The sequence below is a fragment of the Microcaecilia unicolor genome, chromosome 5, assembly GCF_901765095.1.
Source record: "Microcaecilia unicolor chromosome 5, aMicUni1.1, whole genome shotgun sequence".
NCBI classification, from domain to species: Eukaryota; Metazoa; Chordata; class Amphibia; order Gymnophiona; family Siphonopidae; genus Microcaecilia; species Microcaecilia unicolor.
Genome location: NC_044035.1, coordinates 173580745 through 173602564, shown reverse-complemented (window position 1 = coordinate 173602564; position 21820 = coordinate 173580745). Strand labels below are relative to the sequence as shown.

Sequence of the window (21820 nt, the reverse complement as noted above, 5' to 3'; positions counted from 1 at the left end):
TTAAGAATAGGGCACGGCGCTCTAATTTACGGATCGTTGGTTTTCCAGAATCCTCTGCAGAAAGAAACTTAGGTCCTCTACTGGAAAAATGGCTGCAAAATGAATTTGCGTTGTCAGACAGCAGCGGGACCTTTTGTATAGAGCATGCTCATCGGCTCAGCAGACTGCAAGCAGGGAAAACTAAACCGTGTGTGGTGATTATTAAAATCCACAATTTTATACATAAGGAAGAGATTTTGCAAGGCTATAGACTAAAGAGAAACTTGCTAAAATATGAAGGTGCCCCGATTATTTTTCCAGACTATTCGGCAGGGGTGCAGGAGAAAAGACGTTGTTTTCACCCAATCTGCTTCACCCTAGCGGATAAAAAGATTAGATTTATGTTGACATATCCAGCGCTATTGAAGATCCAGCTGGAAGGAAAGTGGAATACCTTTGACTCGACAAAGCTGGCTACGGACTTTGTGAATCGGGAGCTGGGAGGAAACGGCACGGTACCATGAGGCTCCTGGTATTTCTGTTGGAGGCAGATGTTGTGATCGCATGCAACCTGGTTGGACATTAAGTTTAAAAAGTATATTGGTATAATCTGTTGGAGAAGTGTTATAGCAAAGTGTTAACCTGGTTAAGATGGAGCGGGGACCCTAGCACACGTGATCTCTTCTGATGGAGTTAGGTCCATCAGATAATATGGATGCCTATATGGGATCTAATGGGGATAGGGATGAAGGGTCAAGGGGGGGAAGTTAGTTTGGGGAATAAGGAAGGGGCTGCAAAGGGTGTTATGGGGAAGAATGGGAGGCAGGTTAGTTGGGAGGGGGTGGGGGAGGGTGGGAGACAGGGGGGGACGAGGACAAAACTGAGGGTTCATGTGAGACAAATTGCTGAATTATGTGGGCAAGGTTTATTCAGAGTGTTTATCAAGAGGTGGCTGTATTCCAGGGCCGGATGTATGAACTTAACACGGTGGGTCTGGAGGAGGGGCTGGGCCCCTAGACCTGATAAACAGAAAGAGTTTGCTGTGGACTTTGAAGCAGTGAGAAGACATCGCAATGTAAAATAGTGTCCTGGAACGTGGGGGGTATTACCTCCCCAATGAAACGTAAGAAAATACTGGCACATTTAAACAGGCTTAAAGCTGATATTGCATGTATTCAAGAGACCAGACTTTCTGACGAAGAACATAAGAAATTGAGGGCAAACTGGGTGGGACAGGTTGTACATGTGTCCTCTGGAGCACGGAGAGGGGGAGTGGCGATACTTTTAAGGAAAAATCTAGTTTATACCTCACAAGTTAGCCTGCAAGATGAGCATGGGAGGTACTTGATGATAAAATTGAATCTGCAAGGGAGAGAGGTTTTCTTATTATCAGTGTATGCGCCTACCCCAAGTGAGCCAAAATTCTTCCCTGATCTGTTAAAGGCGCTAGTCCCATACCAAGATAAATGTTTAATTGAATCTGCAAGGGTGAGAGGTTTTCTTATTATCAGTGTATGCGCCTACCCCAAGTGAGCCAAAATTCTTCCCTGATCTGTTAAAGGCGCTAGTCCCATACCAAGATAAATGTTTAATAATTGTAGGGGGCATGAACGCTTTGATGGAACCTGGGGTAGATTGTACGGGGAGTCGGAATCAGGAGACAACAGGAGGGGGGACCCAGGGGATGCTCTCATTGTTTACTACTACCCTCGGAATAACTGATGTATGGACAGCCTTGCACCCAGAAGAGAGGGATTATACCCATAGATCAAGGGGGTGCATCAATCATGGGCTAGACTAGACTATATCTTTTTGTCTGACCCATTGTTCCTGTAGGCCTCTGAGGCACGCATTCAGCAGGTGCTGATATTGGATCATGCGCCTCTGTGGATTGATCTGGAAGCCCCAGTGGGATTCCAGACGATAAAACATTGGAGATTTCCAAGTTACCTGGTGAGGGATAGGGACTTTGTAGAACATTTACACAAAAAGTGGTAGGAATTCTCGACACATAGCCAACAACATAGGACTGATCCCCCAATTATTCTGGTGTACAGCAAAGGTGTTAATGAGAGGGGAAATTATTTCTTATGTGGCCGCAAGGCGAAGGAAAACTGCAGCTAGCATTCTCAATCTGTCTAAGAAATTGCGGGGGGCCAAGCGCACATATATAAACACGCCAACTCCATTTAATAGAGATCTCTACTTGACCTTACAGGTGACAGTCAATTCATTATTGCACGAACAGACCAAGAGGCATATGGTTTACCAGAAGTACAGACTACATAGGCACGGTGACCGCCAAGGTGGCCTACTGGCCAGGTTGGTTAAATTGAGAGGAAGAAATAGATCTATTACTGCACTCAGGAGTCCTAGGGGTCAAGTGGTGAATAGGTCAGATGAGGTGCTTAAAATATTACAAGACCATTTTCAATGCCTATATACGAGTCGAATCTCGCCGAGTAACGAGGAGGTAGCTAATTTCTTGGAAAAGTCTGAGATGCCAAAACTACCTAAGGAAGGGGTGGAGTTTCTGGAGACGCCAATACAACCTAAGGAATTCCAGAAAATAATTAGGGGGCTGAAATTAGGTTCGGCCCCGGGAGGTGATGGATTCTCGGGAGAATTTTACAGAGCTTTGCAGTTCCCTTTGATTGGGCCCTTACTTGAATACTATCAGGCAGTGATTTTGGAGGGTAAGTTTCCCAAGCATGAGAATACAGCTTTGATCACTTTGCTTTTGAAGCCTGGGAAACAAGCGGAGGATCCAGACTCCTATTGGCCTATCTCGCTCATTAATGTTGATGTAAAGATCTTGGCGAAGATTTTGGCTAATAGGCTGATTGAATTTCTCCCGGGCTTGATTAGCACAGCTCATGTTGGATTTATACTCAGGCCGCCCCTCAGTGCTTCATGTTCGTCGCATTCTGTTAACTACGGCCCAGAGTATGTACTGGAAGGATCCTATTATGCTAGTGAGCTTAGACGCTGCTAAGGCTTTTGATCAAGTGGAATGGAAATATCTGTTCTGTGTATTGGAGTGGCTGGGTTTTCCTAAGGGGTTCCTGGGCGCCTTACAAGTGTTTTATACAGGGTTGGGGGCACAAATTGTAGCTAACGGAGGGAGAGCAGAGGGTTTTGAAGAAAGAGGGACAAGGCAGGAATGTCCCTTGTCTCCCCTCCTTTTCGATTTGTCCTTAGAACAAATCGAAAAAGGTGAAGGAGTGGCCTAGTGGTTAGGGTGGTGGACTTTGGTCCTGGGGAAGTGAGGAACTGAGTTTGATTCCCACTTCAGGCACAGGCAGCTCCTTGTGACTCTGGCCAAGTCACTTAACCCTCCATTGCCCCATGTAAGCCGCATTGAGCCTGCCATGAGTGGGAAAGCGTGGGGTACAAATGTAACAAAAAAACCCCACTGATCAGAATGTTGAACAATGCGAGGGAGATCGTGGGGGTGAGAATTGGGACAGAGATAGTAAAGGCACTGGCATACGCAGATGACATCTTGCTAGTTTTGTCTAGGCTCCAGATCTCATTGCACCATGTATTAGAAATAGTGGGACAGTATGGGAGCATTTCGGGTTTCACCTTAAATCTACAAAAATCCTGCACGCTAGTAACTGATGATGTTATAAGACACTCTTGGAAGGGGGAGTTTCCACTTAAATGAGCGGATAAGGCTTTGAAATATCTCGGAGTTTATATACCTAACTATCAATAACGCGACTGCTGCTCACTTAATTAAGCTTTTTAAACCACTTTATTTATGTACTCCATATTTTTTTTTAATGTACTAGTGGCTGATATACATGTACCTTCCTGTGATAATATTTCATTCATCCATTCTGCCTCACACACTCCTAGATTATAATACCTCTATTCACATGTTACTTGGGTTAGGGACAGGGAACTTGACTATTACAGAATAACCCTATAATATATACATTATACGTACATGAACTGTGATTTAATTAAGGACACCTCTACTCCGATGTCACCAATGTCTCCAATAACCCTACAATTGAGTCACGTATCTTTTCTAATCTAAAGTTCAATGTTCAGTGTACAAACAGATCCTCTGAGCAATCCTTCTGGGTATCTGCTTCAAAATTCCTTTGATTTATGAGTGTTCGCCTTGCGGGTCTTCGAAAAGTATATCACAATCCGCTAGCCCATACGTCTGTCCTTCCTTGAGTAACTGTAATCCTTTATTCAAAGAATGATCCCCACTGTTGTTGAAGTGATGGATCTAAACTGTAAATAGCACCTTTCTGTTTAAAGTTCAACGCTAACGTAGCGTTTCTCCCATTGGCTTCTTCAGGGATTGAGCTTATATCTTTTAACAGCTGCTTGCACAGGACCGACCTCACAGGAGTCCTGGAAAATGGCGCTACTGGATTGTGCCTGGATTGGAATAAGGGAGATCTCTCAGTAGTATGGGGTTTATATACCGAGAGATCTAGCTTTATTGTATACTCTCAATGTTAACCCCCTTCTAGAGCAGACAAAGCACATGCTGGCCTTGTGGCAGGCCTTCCCACTTTCAATGTGGGGTCGCATTGGTCTATTTAATATGCTATTAGCCCCTAAATGGTTGAATTTATTTCAACAACTTCCCCTGTTTTTAAAACATAGGGAAGAGAGACAATTGAACAGGCTCCTACAGGCATATGTTTGGCAAGGTAAACGACCTAGATTGCATCTGAAAATGGTTTGCGTGCCAAAGGAGTATGGGGGGATGGGATGTTGAGTGTTAGAGTCCTCACTATCGCTTGTGCGATGCGACACATTAATGACTGGTTTCGGGGCACTTCGGAATTTTCTCTCACTGAAGTAGAGACGGCTCTGTTCCCAAATGTTCATTGTAGCTATCCTTCTGCATGCAGGTAATAGACTGCCGACTCATGCATATAGAAGACACCCCTTATTACTTTCATTGAGAGCTACCTGGAGGTGGATATGCAGGAGACACAACTTTGTGGCAAAAACTACTCCCCTTTTACCAATTTTTAATAATTCATTGTTCCCCCAGGGACAGGGGGACAGTGTATTTACTTGTTGGGCTGCAAAAGGAATTTTATATTTAGAGCAGGTAATAAATGAAGAGGGTCAATTGAGGCCTTTGTTAGAACTTTGTGAGAAATATGGGATCGCTGAGGGCCAGCACTATGCCTATATGCAGTTAAGGCATTATTTAGCCACTTTACAATGGACTGATTTGACAGAGGATGTAGCTGATGTGCTCACAGAAATGTTCTCCCTGGGTGCTCAGCAGTCGGTGCCGTTAAAATTTCACCACCGGCAGTTAAAAGATACGACTGCGGAGCTGGACTGTGTGCGCTTGGCCCTTGGCTGGACGGAAGATCTGGGGTGTGAAGTGACGGCTGACGTGTGTACAGCATTTTAAAAAAAGATATATTCAACAAGGATGTCAGTCCCGCAGAGAGAGAGGTTATATAAGTTCCTTTACGAATCTATATATCCCCTAGGAGGGCATCTAGAATAATTGAATCTTATACTGGTGCCTGTCCAAAGTGTGGAAGTGAGCGCGCCTCGCGGGGACACATGTTTTGGTTGTGCCTGCGGGTTCAGCGCTTCTGGGAAAATATTTTATTGATGGTGGGTCGGCTGTGGAGCTGTACTTTAGTTTATGACCCGCTAATACTTTTTTACAAGTATAGCTTCACCGCGGTTCCCCCCCAGGGATTTAGAAGGTTTATGCAGACAGCCATATTTTTCGGGCTCACTACTATTTTGGGAATGTGGCTGTCTGATCAGGGTCCATCACTGATCCAATGGAGATCTTACATGATTCATCAAATGAGATTGGACATATGTGGCATATGATCGATGGACGATATACCAGGGGTCCGGTTTCGAGAAAAACGGGAGCCTTTATGGCTCACCTCGCCCTCAAAAGGAAGAAGCTATATTCTGAATTTTTGATATGGCTGAAAGGGGAGGGGTGGGTGGATAGGGTATAGTGGTTGGGGGAGAGGATAGGGTGGGTAGGTTTAATATGGGTTTTGGAGGGGGTTTCAGAGCTGTTCAATACATTGCAGGAACATTTAGAAGATGCGGGCCAGATTGGCTTTAGTTTAATGGTATAAATATTTTGTACACCTTGGCTGGACTATCTGGCTTATCCTGTTAATAAAATAGATTAAATATATGTATTCTCATTGAGATTAGATCAGTGAAAGGTAAAGGATGGGTCGGGTGGGAGGTGGGGGGGATAGTGGGGGTGTTAATGTTGGAAAATATTTGATGATGATAATTGTCTTAATGCAACTTGTATACTATTTGTTCCTATCTTTTGTTTTTCATCAATAAAAATGATTTAAATATAAAGCAGTAGCCACGAGGGGTGGTAATATTCCTTTGATGTTATTGAGGAAGGAGCAACGCATGATCTTTAGTTGGAATACTGTAGCCCCATATGGTCTTAAATAAGGAGATTGAGTGGCTTACTGTATAGAGGAGGAAGTGTATTTAAAGGCTGAACTTCCGGCATGCCCCATACGCATGTGCTGTTGTCTTTTTGACTTACCCGCTGCAAGGCATGGGAGCATGATTGAGTTCTCCATGGCTCGTTTTGGCTGGTAATATTATTTTAGAATATTTAGTTTGATTATTTGGTATGTTTGTGTCACGGAACCCGGGATGGTGAGCCCTTGGGCTGCAGCAGACAAGTCCTCTGGGGAGGCGCAGAGCAGAGGCGAACCAGGCACTGAATACAAACAAGACACCAGACATGGCAAATAGACAAAGCACACTCAAGACAAGGTGAAACCAGAGCCTGGCTAAAGTAAAAACCAGGAACCGAACTTAACAAAAGCAGGAACCGGGAACAAAGGAAGGACACTCATACAGGCCGCAAGGCCGAACTGGAACCCACTCATACCAGAGGGAAGGGAAAAGAAACAGAACGGAGTCTCTTGAGCAAGTACTACTCAAGCAGTGCACACACACTGCACTAAACAGAGCTACAAACAAGGGGTCAAAAGACCCTACACACAGGAACAAAGAAACTGAAGGGGAAAGGACAACCCCACTTAGACTCACATGGTAGAAACCACAAGTAAAAGATGAGAAAACCACACAGAGAGGCAGCACAGGGCTGTGCTTAGAACCACAGCTATAAAGAAATAATCCTAACCAAGTCAAACAGACATCACACAGAGATGGAGGCTCAGGGCTGAGCTAGTAGTCCCAGCTAAACGGAAGAGCTGCCACTCATGCCACACAGAGAGGCAGCTCAAGACTGAGCTAGTAGTCACAGCTGAGATAGAAGTCACAGCTAACAGAAGAAACACCCACTCAAACAGAACCAAACAGAGAGGATGCTCAGGGCTGTGCCAGAACTGCATCTATAAACAAATAGTTCTAACCAAGTCAAACAGTAATCACACAGTAATCACACAGAGATGTAGCTCAGGGCTGAGCTAGCAGTCCCAGCTAAACGGAAGAGCTGTCCACTCGTGCCACACAGAGAAGCAGCTCAATGCTGAGATAGAAGTCACAGCTAACAGAAGAACCACCCACTCAAACAGAACCAAACAGAGAGGACGCTCAGGGCTGTGCTAGGAGACACAGCTAAACAGAAGAACAGCCCACTTGTGCCACACAGAGAGGATGATCAGGGCTGTGCTAGTAGTCACAGCTAAACAGAAGAGCAACCCACTCAAACTCAAAACAGAAACCTCACAGAGAGGACTCAAACAGAGATCACACAGGGAAAACTCAAGACAAGGCCACACAAAGGAAACCTCACAGCTATGCAACATAGCACTCAAGGATAAGGGAAGCCACTCATGAAGGAACACTCTAAGCTGTACCATACAGTACTCAGGGAAGAGGGAAGACACTCAAAGGAATACTCAAGGCTGGCCACACAGCACTCAAGGGTAAAGGGAATCCACTCATAAGAATACACAAGGCTGGCCATACAGCACTCCAGGGTAAAGAGAATCCACTCATAAGAATACACAAGGCTGGCCACACAGCACTCAAGGGTAAAGGGAAGCCACTCATAAGAATACAGAAGGCTGTGCCACACAGCACTCAAGGATAAAGGGAAGCCACTTATAGGAATATACAAGGCTGTGCCACAGAGTCAAATAACAGACACTAGAGGCAAAGGGAAAAGCAAGCAAACAGGGAAAGCTGCCTTTACATACATAAATCAGATAAGGAGCAATGCTCACAAGAATCAGGAGACAAACACAGCAGACAAAGAGTTAAAGCAGGCTAAAGGGAAGGGCTGCTTCTAACATACAAGTCAGAAAGAGGTTTAAAGCAAACAAAGGGAAAAACAAACAATGTTCTTACCAGAACACAGCCAGCACACAGCTGGGTAGGGAAAGGAAAGGCAGGCAGAGACAGAGCAATCAGAGCACACACAGCTGCATGGAAGCAAAGTATCAAAGAAAGCAGCTGGGCTGGCAACAACTGGCTCTCTGAGCAGTGAAAGGTAACAAGGGAAATCACACAAGGAAACAGAACAGGCTTATGCTGGAGAGCCTAGATAACAAGAAAGTTCAAACCAGAACCACACACACACACAGAAAAACAGAACAGGGTTTTGCTTGGGAGCAAAGTTAACAGGCAAGTAAATCCATACGGATTCAAACCAGAACAACACACACAGAGAAACAGAACAGGGCTTTGCTTGGAAGCAAAAATAACAGACACACAGAGGCAGATGCACTAAAGCTTAATGAGCATTTAACGACCCTCCAACGAGGAAATTTTGATCCGTTGCATGCATCAAAGGGCTTTTACCGAGGAAGCTAGCAGCTAACGAAAATGGAATGCAGATGAGCAATTTGTGTACAAACCCCATTGAAACGAGATGCACTAACCTTTTCCGATTGCCTTTACGCAGGAAAAAGGCAGGAAATCTAATGAGAGGTCTGTACCCTCTCATTAGGACAGCTCTGTGCCAGGAAAAATCGTAAAGTGAAAAAACAAACAAACTGTGAGCCAATCCCAGCGCATTAGCAGAGCTAAAAGCGCTGTGATTGGTCAAAAGGAAACTGAAAGGCACAATCCATAAACAGAAGCATCTACCAGCCCCAAGGAGTTCAAAAATATTTCTTAAATAAGCTTTCAAAATGTCCCCATGGAAGAGAAATCCAGAGGTAACAAAGAGATGTCTTCATTTTTTAGGCTCTGGGATAGCGTTAGGAAGTCAGACTCCACGTCTCTCTGCTGCTGTCTGGCAAACAGCCCACGCATTTCAATAACAGAAGAAAGTCTGAAATTAAACTCAATTGGAAATGTAATCTCCTAATTCCCACCTCAGTATGTTGGCAGTCTTCAAACCCCTGCCTCTGGAAGCCCTTCCTTCAACCCTGTCTTCGCACAGCTTCGGTCTCGCGTCTCTCTCCTCCTGGGCCTGCCCGTCTGACGTCAGTAACCTACGTAGGTTACTGACGTCAGACGGGGGCAGGCCCAGGAGAGAGATGCGCGACCGAAGCTGTGCGAAGACAGGCATCAGCTTTTCTTCTTGCCCGTGCAGCGCCTTCGGACAGAGGAGAGAGGCGCTGCACGGGCCCGGTAAGAGGGAGGGAGGCCCGGTGGAGGGGGGGAATGGCGGCGATGACCTCAAGAGGGGGCGGAGCACAGGGCGGAGGATGTCAGGAGGCGGAGCTGAGGGGAGACAGAGTAGTGAGGAAGGGAAGGGGTCAGGGCTGCTAACGGTATGTTTTGCTTTTAAATTTATAATGCAGGGGGAAGCGGGGGGGGGGGGGGGGAATGGCGACCTTGGGCGGGGGGGGGGGGGCAAGGACGGCCATACAGGACGCTCCTGACGAGCACCTTTGCCCCCTCCCGACCCTTTTTTTATTTTTGTTTTGATTTGGGAGCCATGTGCTTGTGTTTTGACTGTTTGTGGCATGCGCAGAGCAGCTAACATAACGCTTGGCTGCTCTGCGCATGATTTAGGGGCTGATTACCGACGTGTATTGTGATTCTTTGATACATTGTACTTTTCAATACCGATCCGAGCATGTGTGACTTGTTGTTTTGGTGCATTCTTCGTTTTTTGAAAATCGTTAGGGACTTTAACGATTTAGATTTTTTAACGTTTGCTTGATGCATCTGCCTCATAATCCATACAGGTTCAAACCAAAACCACACACACAGGGCTCAAGGCTGTGCCCAGAGGCACAGCTAACAAGACCACCAGTTCCCTCAGAATCAAACAACAGTACAACAAGAAAAGGGAAAAATAGACCTGTTGCAAAGGCAACACAGGTAAGGTCCGTGGGTCCTTATAAAGGAGTAGGCTTATGTTGTCACAAGTAGGAAATGAAGCAGAAGCAGGGAGACCAAAGTGAGGCTTGGCTTCAGGGACACCAAAGCGAGGCTTGGCTAACAGGAAGAAAAACAACAGGAAAAAAGGCAGACTGGAGAGGTCACAGAGCTAGATACAGAGAAACAGTAGGTCTGGACATAAGGGCATGGCCACAACCATGACGGTTTGATGCTATGTGCAAATATGATTAAAAGTATGTTATTGTTACATCCCTCACCTGTACGACGCTCCTCCCGGTCTTGGGAAGGTCTGTTTCAGTTTCCTAAGTCTGGCAGCCATCATCCGACTTAGAGCAATGGTACAGTCATCTTGGATAGATCATATCGCAGGAAGCCATCTTGGACTAACGAGGACAGGAAGGAAGCCCATATTTGGTCCTTAGAGCTCCGCTGATGGGGGCAGCCATCTTGGTTCAACTGCACATGCTTTAGCCTATTTCCTCCTCTACTTAAGGCACTGCCTCCAGCCCTTCAGTGCTTCGGCTTCTGCTGCGCAGAGGTTGTGGGTTGTGGTCTGCATCCGTGTTCCTTACCTGATTCCTGAGTTTCCTGTGTTTCGACCTTGGATTGTTTCCTGACCACGCGTTGTGTTGCTGCCTGCCTTTTGACCCTGGACTGTGTTTGGACTATTCTCAGCTCTACTGTTTTCCTGGCTCTTGGACTGTGTCTGTTGGCTACCTGTCTGGTCGGTGGTCCTGCAACCCCGCCGGCTCCAGAAGTCCTGCCGGCCGCTTGAACCCAGGGGCTCAACTCCTGGGGAATAGTGGCTAAGTGCAGGTGAAGCTAGGGGTTGTCTGGCTGCCTGACAGAGTGCGGTGCAGTCCATCTTCGCCATGCTCAGTCGGGGCACAAGGGCTCACATCCCTAGTCATAACAGTAAGCCGAAGCCATGAGCTCGCCAGACAAGACCGAGCTGTCCAACCTGGCTCAGGTTCTACACCAGCAGCAGGCTTGTCCATTGCTCTGCAGGATGTCTGTAGCCAGTTACCAGCATTCCAGCAACAGGTTGCCGTGGTTCCTCCGCGCTCTAGGGCGGAGGCTTCCGCCGCACAGTTGCGGCTTCCAGAACCTCCCCAGTTCGATGGCATCCCTTCAGCATGCCGGGGTTTTCTCAACCAGTGCCAGATCCTGTTCGAGCTGTAACCAGAGGTTTTCCCATCCGATAAAGTTAAGGTGACCTACATCATCTCCCTGCTTTCCGGTGCCGCCCTGGCCTGGGTGTCCCCGTTATGGGAGCAGCAGAGTCCGGTTCTGGTGGACCATGATGAGGTTCTGCGGCAGTTCCGGATGGTATTCGACGTGTCTGGCCGGCCTTCTTCTGCCTCTGGGGAGCTACTGCGGATCCAGCAGAGCTCCGGGTTGGTCGGGGCATATGCTGTCTGGTTCCATACTTTGGCCGCAGAACTCCGGTGCAACCAGGAAGCCCTCTCGGCCATTTTCTGGCAGGGGTTGAACGGACAAATAAAAGACGAATTGGCTGTAGAGAGATTCCTGCCACCTTGGACGCCCTCATTGCACTCTGCACCAGGATTGACATCCGGTTCCAGGAGCGAGTCCAGGAGAGGGCTACTCAGCCAGCGGTGCAGAGAACCAGGGGCCGCTTCCGTCGCCCAGAGACGCTTAGGTTCCTCAAAGAGGGTTTGGAAGGAGCCAAAGAGGAACCCATGGTAGCGGGGCGACATCGCTTGTCCAAGCAGGAGAGGGCCCATCATCTCAGAAATCGGTTATGCCTATACTGTGGGCAGGCCGGCCATTTCTCGGGCACCTGTCCAAATAAGCCTGGGGCGTCGGGAAACGCTCCGGCCCAAGCCCCATGAAGGGAGTGGCTCTGGGTCAGCTGTCATCCCTTCCTGACAACCTGCTCTCTGTTCCCGTCCTGCTCCGTGGAGAAGGGGTCCAGATCCAGACGCGAGCCTTGCTGGATTCTGGGACCGGCGGGAACTTCATTGATGCCGAGTTCCTGTTGCAGTTGGGTGGTTCCACGGTGCCCTGCCAACCGGTTCTCAGAGTCACCTCCATCCAGGGGGACAGTCTTCCCCAGACTATTACCCGGATCACCTCACCTTTGTATCTGCAGGTGGGGGCATTGCATCAGGAGGAGATCCAGTTCCTGGTACTTTCTCGAGCCATTCACCCGGTGATCCTTGGACTACCCTGGCTTCGACGGCACACTCCGGTTATCAATTGGTCCACCGGGGAGATCAGGCAATGGGGTTCCTGGTGTTTTCAGCATTGTCTCCAGCCGGTCAAGGCCCCTGTACCTCTCTGCTGTCCAGAATCCGCAGGAAGCGTTGCCCGGGCTGCCTAAGGACTATCAAGATTTCCGGGATGTGTTCAGTGCTCGGGCGGCAGACACGCTTCCTCCCCATCGGTCTTTTCACTGTGCCATTGATCTACTGCTGGGAACCAACCCACCCAGAGGGCATCTTTACACTTTGTCCCGGGATGAGTCCCGGGCCATGAGGGATTACATTCAGGAGAATCTCCTCAAGGGGTTCATCCGAGCTTCTACTTCTCCTGCAGGGGCCGGATTCTTCTTTGTCTCAAAGAAAGACGGGTCGCTTCGCCCTTGCATAGACTACCTGGGTTTGAATAAAATCACCGTCAAGAACCGGTATCCGCTTCCACTCATCCCGGAGTTGTTCGACCGCCTGCAAGGGGCCAAGATCTTCACTAAGTTGGACTTACGCGGGGCCTACAACCTGGTGCGGATCCGGGAGGGAGATGAGTGGAAGACGGCATTTAACACCAATGAGGGGCACTTCGAATACCGGGTGATGCCATTTGGCCTCTGCAATGCCCCTGCAGTATTTCAGAACTTCGTAAACTTCATTTTCCAGGACCTGCTCTACACCTCAGTGATCGTCTATCTGGATGACATCTTGATCTTCTCTGCTTCTCTGCCACAACATGTCACCCAAGTCCGCACAGTGCTCCAGCGTCTCCGGGAGCATCGGCTGTACGCCAAGTTGGAGAAGTGTTCGTTCCACCAACAGAGTCTGCCTTTCCTGGGGTATATTGTTTCCTCCACTGGGTTGCAGATGGATCCTGGTAAATTGACAGCGATCCGTGACTGGCCGGCTCCCCAGGGTCTGAGGGCATTGCAGAGGTTCCTGGGGTTCGCCAATTACTACCAGCAGTTCAACCAGAATTACTCCCTCATCACGGCTCCCAACAGCCCTCACGAGGAAGGGCGCTGACGCGAAGAACTGGACGCCGGAGGCTTCCACCGTGTTCTCCACACTGAAGAAGGCTTTCCTTTCTGCCCCGGTACTCCGCAGTCCAGACCCTACCCAGCCTTTCCTGGTGGAGGTGGACGCCTCATCCCTGGGAGTAGGGGCAGTACTCTCCCAGACGTCGGCATCTGGGAAGAAACATCCCTGCTTCTTCTTCTTCCGCAAGTTCACCCCCGCGGAGCGGAACTATACGGTGGGAGATCGGGAACTTTTGGCGCTCAAACTAGCCTTTGAGGAGTGGTGCTACTTACTGGAGGGAGCAGCGCTCCCAGTAACGGTGATAACTGACCACAAAAACCTGTTGTATCTGCAAAATGCCACCAGACTAAATCCTCGCCAGGCCCGGTGGTCTCTGTTCTTTGCCCGGTTTGACTTCCGTCTGAACTTCAGACCAGGGGAAAAGAATGTCCAGGCGGATGCCCTGTCCCGCAGCTTCGAGGCACCCGAGGACCAGGAGGAGCCCTACCCAATGTTGAATCCGGCATGTATTCCCTCCATGCCCGGGGCCAGCGCCGCTTGCCAGAAGGCCGTTCCGGTGGGTCTCCATAGGAAGGTGCTGCGCTGGGGGCACGCTTCCGAATTTGCCGGACACTTCGGATTCCACAAGACTCTGCATCTTATCTCCCGATTGTACTGGTGGCCGCGGATGGCACAGGATGTCTTGCAATATGTGTCTACCTGCCCGGTGTGCACCCAAACTAAGGCGTCCCATCAGAAGCAGTGGGGATTGATGCAACCCATGCCGGTGCCACAGCAGCCTTGGGAGGACCTGTCCATGGATTTTATCACCAATCTGCCGCCCTCAAAGGGCAATACGGTCATCTGGGTGGTGATCGATCGGTTCTCCAAGATGGCCCATTTCATTCCGATGAAGGCTTTGCCCACTGCTGCCAACCTCGCTGCGAGCTTCATTACACACATTTTCTGGCTCCATGGATTGCCCCAGAGGATCATTAGTGATCGAGGTTCCCAGTTTACGTCTCACTTCTGGAGAGCGTTTTGTTCAGCCTTCGGGGTTACCACCCTTTTCTCGTCTGCATACCACCCGCAGACCAATGGTATGGTGGAGCAGGTCAACCAGACTGTGAAGGCGTTCCTCCGGGCATATTCTAACCAGTGACAGGATGATTGGGCTACTCTGCTACCCTGGGCCAAGTTCGCTTATAACAACAGCCTGCATTCGGCCTCCCGGGCGACTCCATTCAGCACCATCTATGGTCGCCACCCGCGTCTGCCTCCACCAGTTTCCCCCGCAGAGGTTCCACCACAGGTGCAGCCCACAGTCCGTTCTCTTCAGGATGTGTGGAAGAAGGTCCAGGAGCAGTTGCGACGAGCTGCGGTCAAGGCCAAGGAGACCTACGACCATAGGAGACAGGCGGCTCCCACGTTCCTGCCGGGAGAGACATTATGGTTCAGCACTCGGTACCTGAGATTACGGCTCTCATCTCTAAAGTTTGCCCCACGGTTCACTGGACCTTTTGCTGTACCCTCCAGGATAGGAGCAGTGACTTACCGGCTGCACCTACTCAGCTAACTCCGGGTGCACAATGCTTTTCATGTCTCTCTCCTGAAACCTTTCCGCAGGTCCAAGTGGCATCCTGAACCCAAGGAGGTGGTTATGCCTGAGAGTGATCCTGATCCTGAGTACGAGATGGACCGCATCCTGGACTCCAAGCTGCGTAGAAGAAGGCTATTCTACCTCTTGTCCTGGAAGCACTTCGGCCCTGAAGACAACTCCTGGGAGCCAGCCACTAAAGTACATGCTCCAGACCTGGTCCGTGAGTTCCATGCTGTTCATCCTATTTGGCCCAGGCCAGGGAGAAGGGGGCGGTTTCCGGGGGGGGGGGGGGATACTGTTACATCCCTCACCTGTACGACGCTCCTCCCGGCTAGGACGAGGATCGGTCTTGGGAAGGTCTGTTTCGGTTTCCTAAGTCTGGCAGCCGTCATCCGACTTAGAGCAATGGTACAGTCATCTTGGATAGATCATATCCCAGGAAGCCATCTTGGACTAACGAGGATAGGAAGGAAGCCCATATTTGGTCCTTAGAGCTCCGCTGATGGGAGCAGCCATCTTGGTTCAGCTGCACATGCTTTAGCCTAATTCCTCCTCTACTTAAGGCACTGCCTCCAGCCCTTCAGTGCTTCGGCTTCTGCTGCGCAGAGGTTGTGGGTTGTGGTTGAGAGCAATTAGTTCAGTTTTATACCAATCTGTATTCTAGAGGAGAAGGGGGTTCAGAAAACAGAGATTCAAGAGTATTTAGCTAGAGATGGGTTGTTGGGTTTACAAGCAGTTGACAGTGATCAGTTGGAAGCCCCCATAGCTTTTGAGGATATTTTAAGGGTTATTAAGGGTCTTAAAGGGGGGAAGGTGCTGGGAGTTGATGGATATACAGCAAAGTTTTATAAGATTTTTGTCGCTGAGTTGGGTCCCCTTTCGAGAAGGGTGGGAAATGCTTGCTTTGAAGGCCACTCCCTACCGGCCAGCATGCATGAGGTGGGGATCTCGGTAATACTGAAGCCTGGGAAAGATTCAGTGGTATGTGGTTCTTATCATCCGATTTCTTTGCTAAATACTGATGTAAAGATTTTGACAAAGATTACGGCAGATCGCTTGAGTTGGGTACTCCCGCAGATTATCCATTCAGATCAATCCGGTTTTGTACCACAAAGCCAGGTGACAGATATCAGACGCACTCTTAATATAATCTGGGGGGGGGCGCAAGTCCAGGGGGTGTCATTAGCCCTGTTGACTACGGACACTGAGAAGACATTTGATATGGTTGAGTGGCCCTATTTAGGGGAAATGTTAGGATTCATGGGGTTTGTCCCAAATTGATGGGATGGTTGCAGAGTTTCTATGAAACTTCTGTAGTTCGTATCTAGATTAATGGAGGGTATTCTTCACAAATCTCCATAATGAGGGGGACCAGACAGAGACGCCCGTTTCTCCTCTGTTATTTGCATTGTCCATTGAACCATTGGTTCAGCGGGTTTGTTCCCTGCCTTACATAAAAGGGGTTCAGATAGGGGGGAGGAGCACAAAATAGCTTTATTTGCGGATGATATCCTGTTATACGAGAGAGCACCTCAGTTGACCCTGCCTATAATAATTGGAATTGAATTCCTTTAGGAAAATGTTGGGATTCAAAGTTAACTATGACAAGTCAGAATTCATGGTAATTACCATTCGGGGAGATGAAGAGGAGAGGTTACTAAAGTCTTTTTCTTTTTGCAGGGCTGGGATCAGTTTTCGGTATCTAGGTAGTCAGATACCCAAAGATTTGTCTAAATTGTTTGCACTAAATTATATCCCATTATTTCATCAGCTCCGCCGAGACCTGAATAGCTAGAAGAATAGGTGGTTATCATGGTGGGGTTGGATCTCGGCAGTTAAAATGAATTTATTACTATGGTTGTTGTTCTTGCTTCAAACTCTCCCCTTAGAAGTACAGCGGACGGTATTAATATGGCTTCAGTCAGAAATTTCTAGCTTTGAATGGGTAGGGTGCCCTTCCAGACTGGCTAAAAAAGTCATGTGGGGTGTGGTAGAGCTGGGGGTAAGAGGGATGCCCAATTTACTGTGGTATTATTGGGCAGCGCAGTTAAAACTTAACTCGGTTTGGAGTCAAGAGGGACAGCTGGTTACTACCACCCTAGAATTACATTCTGTGAAGGATTATTCCCTGGGGGCTGCTCTTTGGGCCTCTCTCTCCAGTCAGGCATATAAGCAGCTTTCACCCAACTACTTTGTCTTTCACTCATTCTCCCTATGGAGCTTGTTAAAAACTAAGTTGAGGGGTTCTCGTACCCCCTCCTCATTTGCTCATACCATTCAAGAACCAGGCTTCTTGGCAGGCAATGGGAGGATAGTATTTGTTGACTGGGCACAATGGGGTCTTATTAAATTTTGAGATTTCTTAGATGTTGAGGAAATGCACTCCCTTAAAGAACTCCAAGCATCTCATGGGTAATCACACACAGATATGTTCTCGTACCTGCAAGTAAAATATTATATTTCTAGCCAGGGGTAGTTGAGGGTAGACCCGGATGAGACTGAGCATCTGGAAAATTTATGGGACTCATTGGGGAAGCTTAAAGGGACTATTTCTCATTTATACCACTTTATTTGGGGAGATGAGTTATATAAATATTCTTAATGTGGGCAAGGGAAAAAGATTTTGGGTGTGAACTGAGTGTGAGTGAATGGAAGGCCATATGCCTCAAAGTGAAAAAAGCCTCCATATGTGTCCTTATTAAGAAAAATGTATATAAAGTGTTAACTAGATGGTATTATATGCCAGACAGGATAAAAGTAATATTTCCTTGGTTCACTGATCTGTGTTGGACATATGGTCTGGACAGAGGCACCTTTTTTCAAATCTGGTGGGCTTGTGGGCAGCTACAGGGGTTTTGGCAAGGAGTTACGAGAAGGCTGTTCTCACTACTTGACATTATATTCCCTTGCGACCCTAAATGGTGTTTACTTGGGTGAGGCAATCGCAGAGGCCCAAAATGGCAGCGTCACCTCAAGAGGATGTGCTTAGCAGTGGCTAAAAGTGTCATTGCTGCTCATTGGAAGCAAAAGAGGAGACTAATGTTAGCCAGCTGGCTTCTGAAGATAAACCTTTTGGGAGATTTGGAGAAATTAACAGATTGTAGACTTGGGCGATATAATTCCACTGCTGAAGAATGGGTGCACCTTGACCTGTTATTGAGGGATACTTAATGAGATTGGAAAGTGGGGAGCGGTGAAGGGAGGAATAGGGGATGGGTGGATATCGGGAGGGGGGGAATTGGGAGGTTTGCCTAGGGAAGGGCTGAGTGCTCTGAAGAAACCACGGAGTGCTGAGAATATGGAGGAGTAATAAAGAGTGGGGAGACTGGGGAGGGGTTGTTGGGGAATTGTTCTGTAGCTGGGAAACACCAGACAGTTCATGATTTTCTTGGTTGTATATTGCATTTGATGTTCGCATTGCTTTTATAAAACTTCAATAAAAATTCAATGTTAAAAAAGAAAGAATAGCAACTATAAAGATGTGCTTGTAAATTCCAATTATTGCCAATTAGCACCAATAATTGATTGCTAGCGACCAATTATCAGCGCTAATTGTCTCGTTAAACAATTATATTGCACTCACAATTTGGGTGTGCACCCAAATTTTTGCACGCAATTTTGAGCACTGTATATAGAATTAGGGAGACAGTGGCAGCTGCTGCTATACTGGTATGTGCAAATGAATATTGGGCTCTTAGGGGTCAATATTCATCGTGGTTTAAGTGGGTTGGAAAGGCTCCTGCCTGCTTAAACCACACTGAGCAGGCCAGCCACCAATATTCATTGGCACTTGACCTGGCAATGCCACTGAATATTGGCTCTAACCATTTATGTGGAATCTGGGAAATGTTGGGACTGTCTAGCAGTGGAGTTAGGGAGGAGCCAGCAGTCTTGCAGGCCCAAGTCATATTCAGTGCTGATGCCTATATAGCTAAGCAGGCAGACAGGACAGCATAAAAGGCTATCCAAACTTTGTTTAGCCATGTGGATGCTAGTAATGAATATAAGTAGTCACCCACATAACTTCCAGGTTGCTGTCATTGCCACTCCCACCCTGCTCCGATTTCTACTACTACTACTTAACATTTCTAGAGCGCTACTAGGGTTACGCAGCGCTGTACAATTTAACAAAGAGAGACAGTCCCTGCTCAAAGAGCTTACAATCTAACAGACAAGTGAACGGTCGGTCCGATAGGGGCAGTCAAATTGGGGCAGTCTGGATTCACTGAACGGTAAGGGTTAGGTGCCGGACACAGCATTGAAGAGGTGGGCTTTAAGCAAAGACTTGAAGACGGGCAGGGAGGGGGCTTGGCGTAAGGGTTCAGGAAGGTTGTTCCAAGCATAGGGTGAGGCGAGGCAGAATGAGCGGAGCCTGGAGTTGGCAGTGGTGGAGAAGGGTACTGAGAGGAGGGATTTATCCTGGGAACGGACCCTTAGTTTCAGTCTCCTCTGATCATCGTTCCTGGTCACCAACACCCAAGATCACACCCCCCTCCCTCTAGATGAACTACATCTCCCAAACCCCCATCCAAGATCAGCCCCTTCCAAGAAAGACCACCCCCTCCTGAAGCTCCCTCGAGAATAAGCACCCCCAAGATAGACCCCTCTCCTGAAACCCCCTCCCGCACAAAAATATGCCCCCTCTTGAACCCCACCAAGAAGAGCAGCATCTCACACTTTTTTGAAGATACTTTTGTTAAATTGAGATTTTATCTTTCAAAAATATTGCAATGGATGAAGCAAAATCGTTTGAAATTGAACATTTCAAAAACTCAGATTCTTTTCCTCTCTGGTACATAAGGGGTAAATTGTCCTAAGATTTTTAGCATTGACTCTGCTAATATCCCTATTGTCCATCAGATTAGAAATTTGTGGGTGCAACTTAACACTACATTATCTATGAAAAACCAGGTTGGAAACATAAAAGCAAAGGTATTTTATAAATTGAGAATTGTACGGCGTATTAGATCACTGGTTTCTGTCAAAAATGTTCGTAAAATTGTTCAGTCTGTAGTTTGTCCACTGTTAGATTACTGTAATGGTTTGCTAATGGGGATTACCAGTAGCATGCTGAAGGCACTACAAGTAGTTCAGAACGCTATAGCCCGAGTGATTAAAGGAGGCTCTCGTTATGATCATGTTACTCCAATTTTGAAATCACTGCATTGGCTCCATGTTACATTTTGCATTGAATTTAAAATTTTATTGCTAGTTTTCAAAATATTGAATGGTAATATTTCACGAACTCTTAGTGCCACTCTAAGATGTTATCAACCTACTCGCTCTCTGAGATCATCTCAGAAACAGCTATTTCATCAGGTTTATTTAGAAGAATGCAGATCTATTTTCTACATCAAAGGTCCGAAATCATGGAATGCTTTGCCCATTGAGTTTTTATTTATTTCTTCAGGCTTTTGGTTCCTCTGTTGTATAAATTATTTTAATACCATGTAAATTTTAATCTGCTGTATGTTTGAATTTTAGAGTTTTTTGTATAGTTTGATGTGTAAAGAAAATGTTTTTTTTGTTTTTTTATATTTTGTATATGATTTGTTCCCCGCTTAGACTTTTAAAGATATAGTGACTTATAAATAAAGTTTTATTATCACCCCCACACCCAGGCCTATCTTAAAAGTTCTCTGGTGGTCTAGGGATTAGTCCAGGCAGGAGCGATACCTAGTTGCAAAACCTAGTATTACCTATAGGGGTCAGCTCCTGCTCAGACTACCCCTAGACCACCAGAAAAATTTACAGTGGGCCTGGGGAAGCCTACATGGGTGCCTATTTTGAGTGGTGGTTTAAAAGGTAAGGTCTACTTGGGGAAGCTGATCTTGGGTGTGAACTATGTTACTATGTAAGAGGCTGATATTTAAAGCGATTTAGCAGGAGCCTCTCCTGCCCGTTTAAATAGCTTCCCGCCGCCTAACCGGAGATATTCAGCGGGACTTAACTAGACAGTGCTGCTGAATATTCTCTGAGACTGCTAAAAAAAAAAAGGGGGGCAGGTCAGGGGAAGCACTGGGAAGGAGCCTCAGGTTGTGCGGGTGCTAACAATATTCAGTGTCGGCACCCATATAGCTAAAAGGCTTCATTTAGGCCAGCTCAAGATCTCTCTTAAATAAGGCCGCTTAGCTATGCAGGTGCTAGCTCTGAATATCGGGCTGGTACCCGCATAACTTTATTTTTTCATTAAAAAAAAATAGCCCCTGAGTCTCCTCCCACCCCCTCCAACCTCCCCACATCAAGACCCCCCTTAGAAGACCCCCCCACACCCCCCATACTATGAAGGTAAGCCCCCAGGCTTACCTACATCCCTAGTGGTCCAGCGGGGTTGTTAGGGGCAGGAGTGCAGCCCCCTCTTGCTCCTACCTCTTGCAGCGCCTCAGTAAAATGGTTGCCATGACCTCTCGCAGCAGCTCACGGTATCTCATGTAGTACTGGAAGCTGCCGTGAGAGGTCGCGGCTGCCATGTTACAGAGGTGTCGCAAGGGGCAGGAGTGAAGGGGCTGCGCTCTTGCCCCCAATGACCTCGCCAGACCACCAAGGATGTAGGTAAGCCCGGGATTTACCTTCACGGTTGGAGGGGGGAGTGGGGTTGAGAGGTCTTGTGGGAGGAGGTCGATGGGGGCTGGGGAGAGGGAAGGAGGAAATGAGGGGAAATTGGCATGGGGGCCGGTCGGGGCTTGGGGGCTTTTTTTAAAAAAGAAAAACAGAAACATAGAAACAT

The 21820-nt window shown here is 47.6% G+C and overlaps 1 protein-coding gene across 1 annotated transcript in view; it reads right to left on the bottom strand.

Annotated features, from left to right (window-relative positions):
* Positions 1-21820, bottom strand: part of HYDIN (HYDIN axonemal central pair apparatus protein) — a 2443906-nt gene that overhangs the window by 1329643 nt on the left and 1092443 nt on the right. The window lies entirely within an intron of this gene.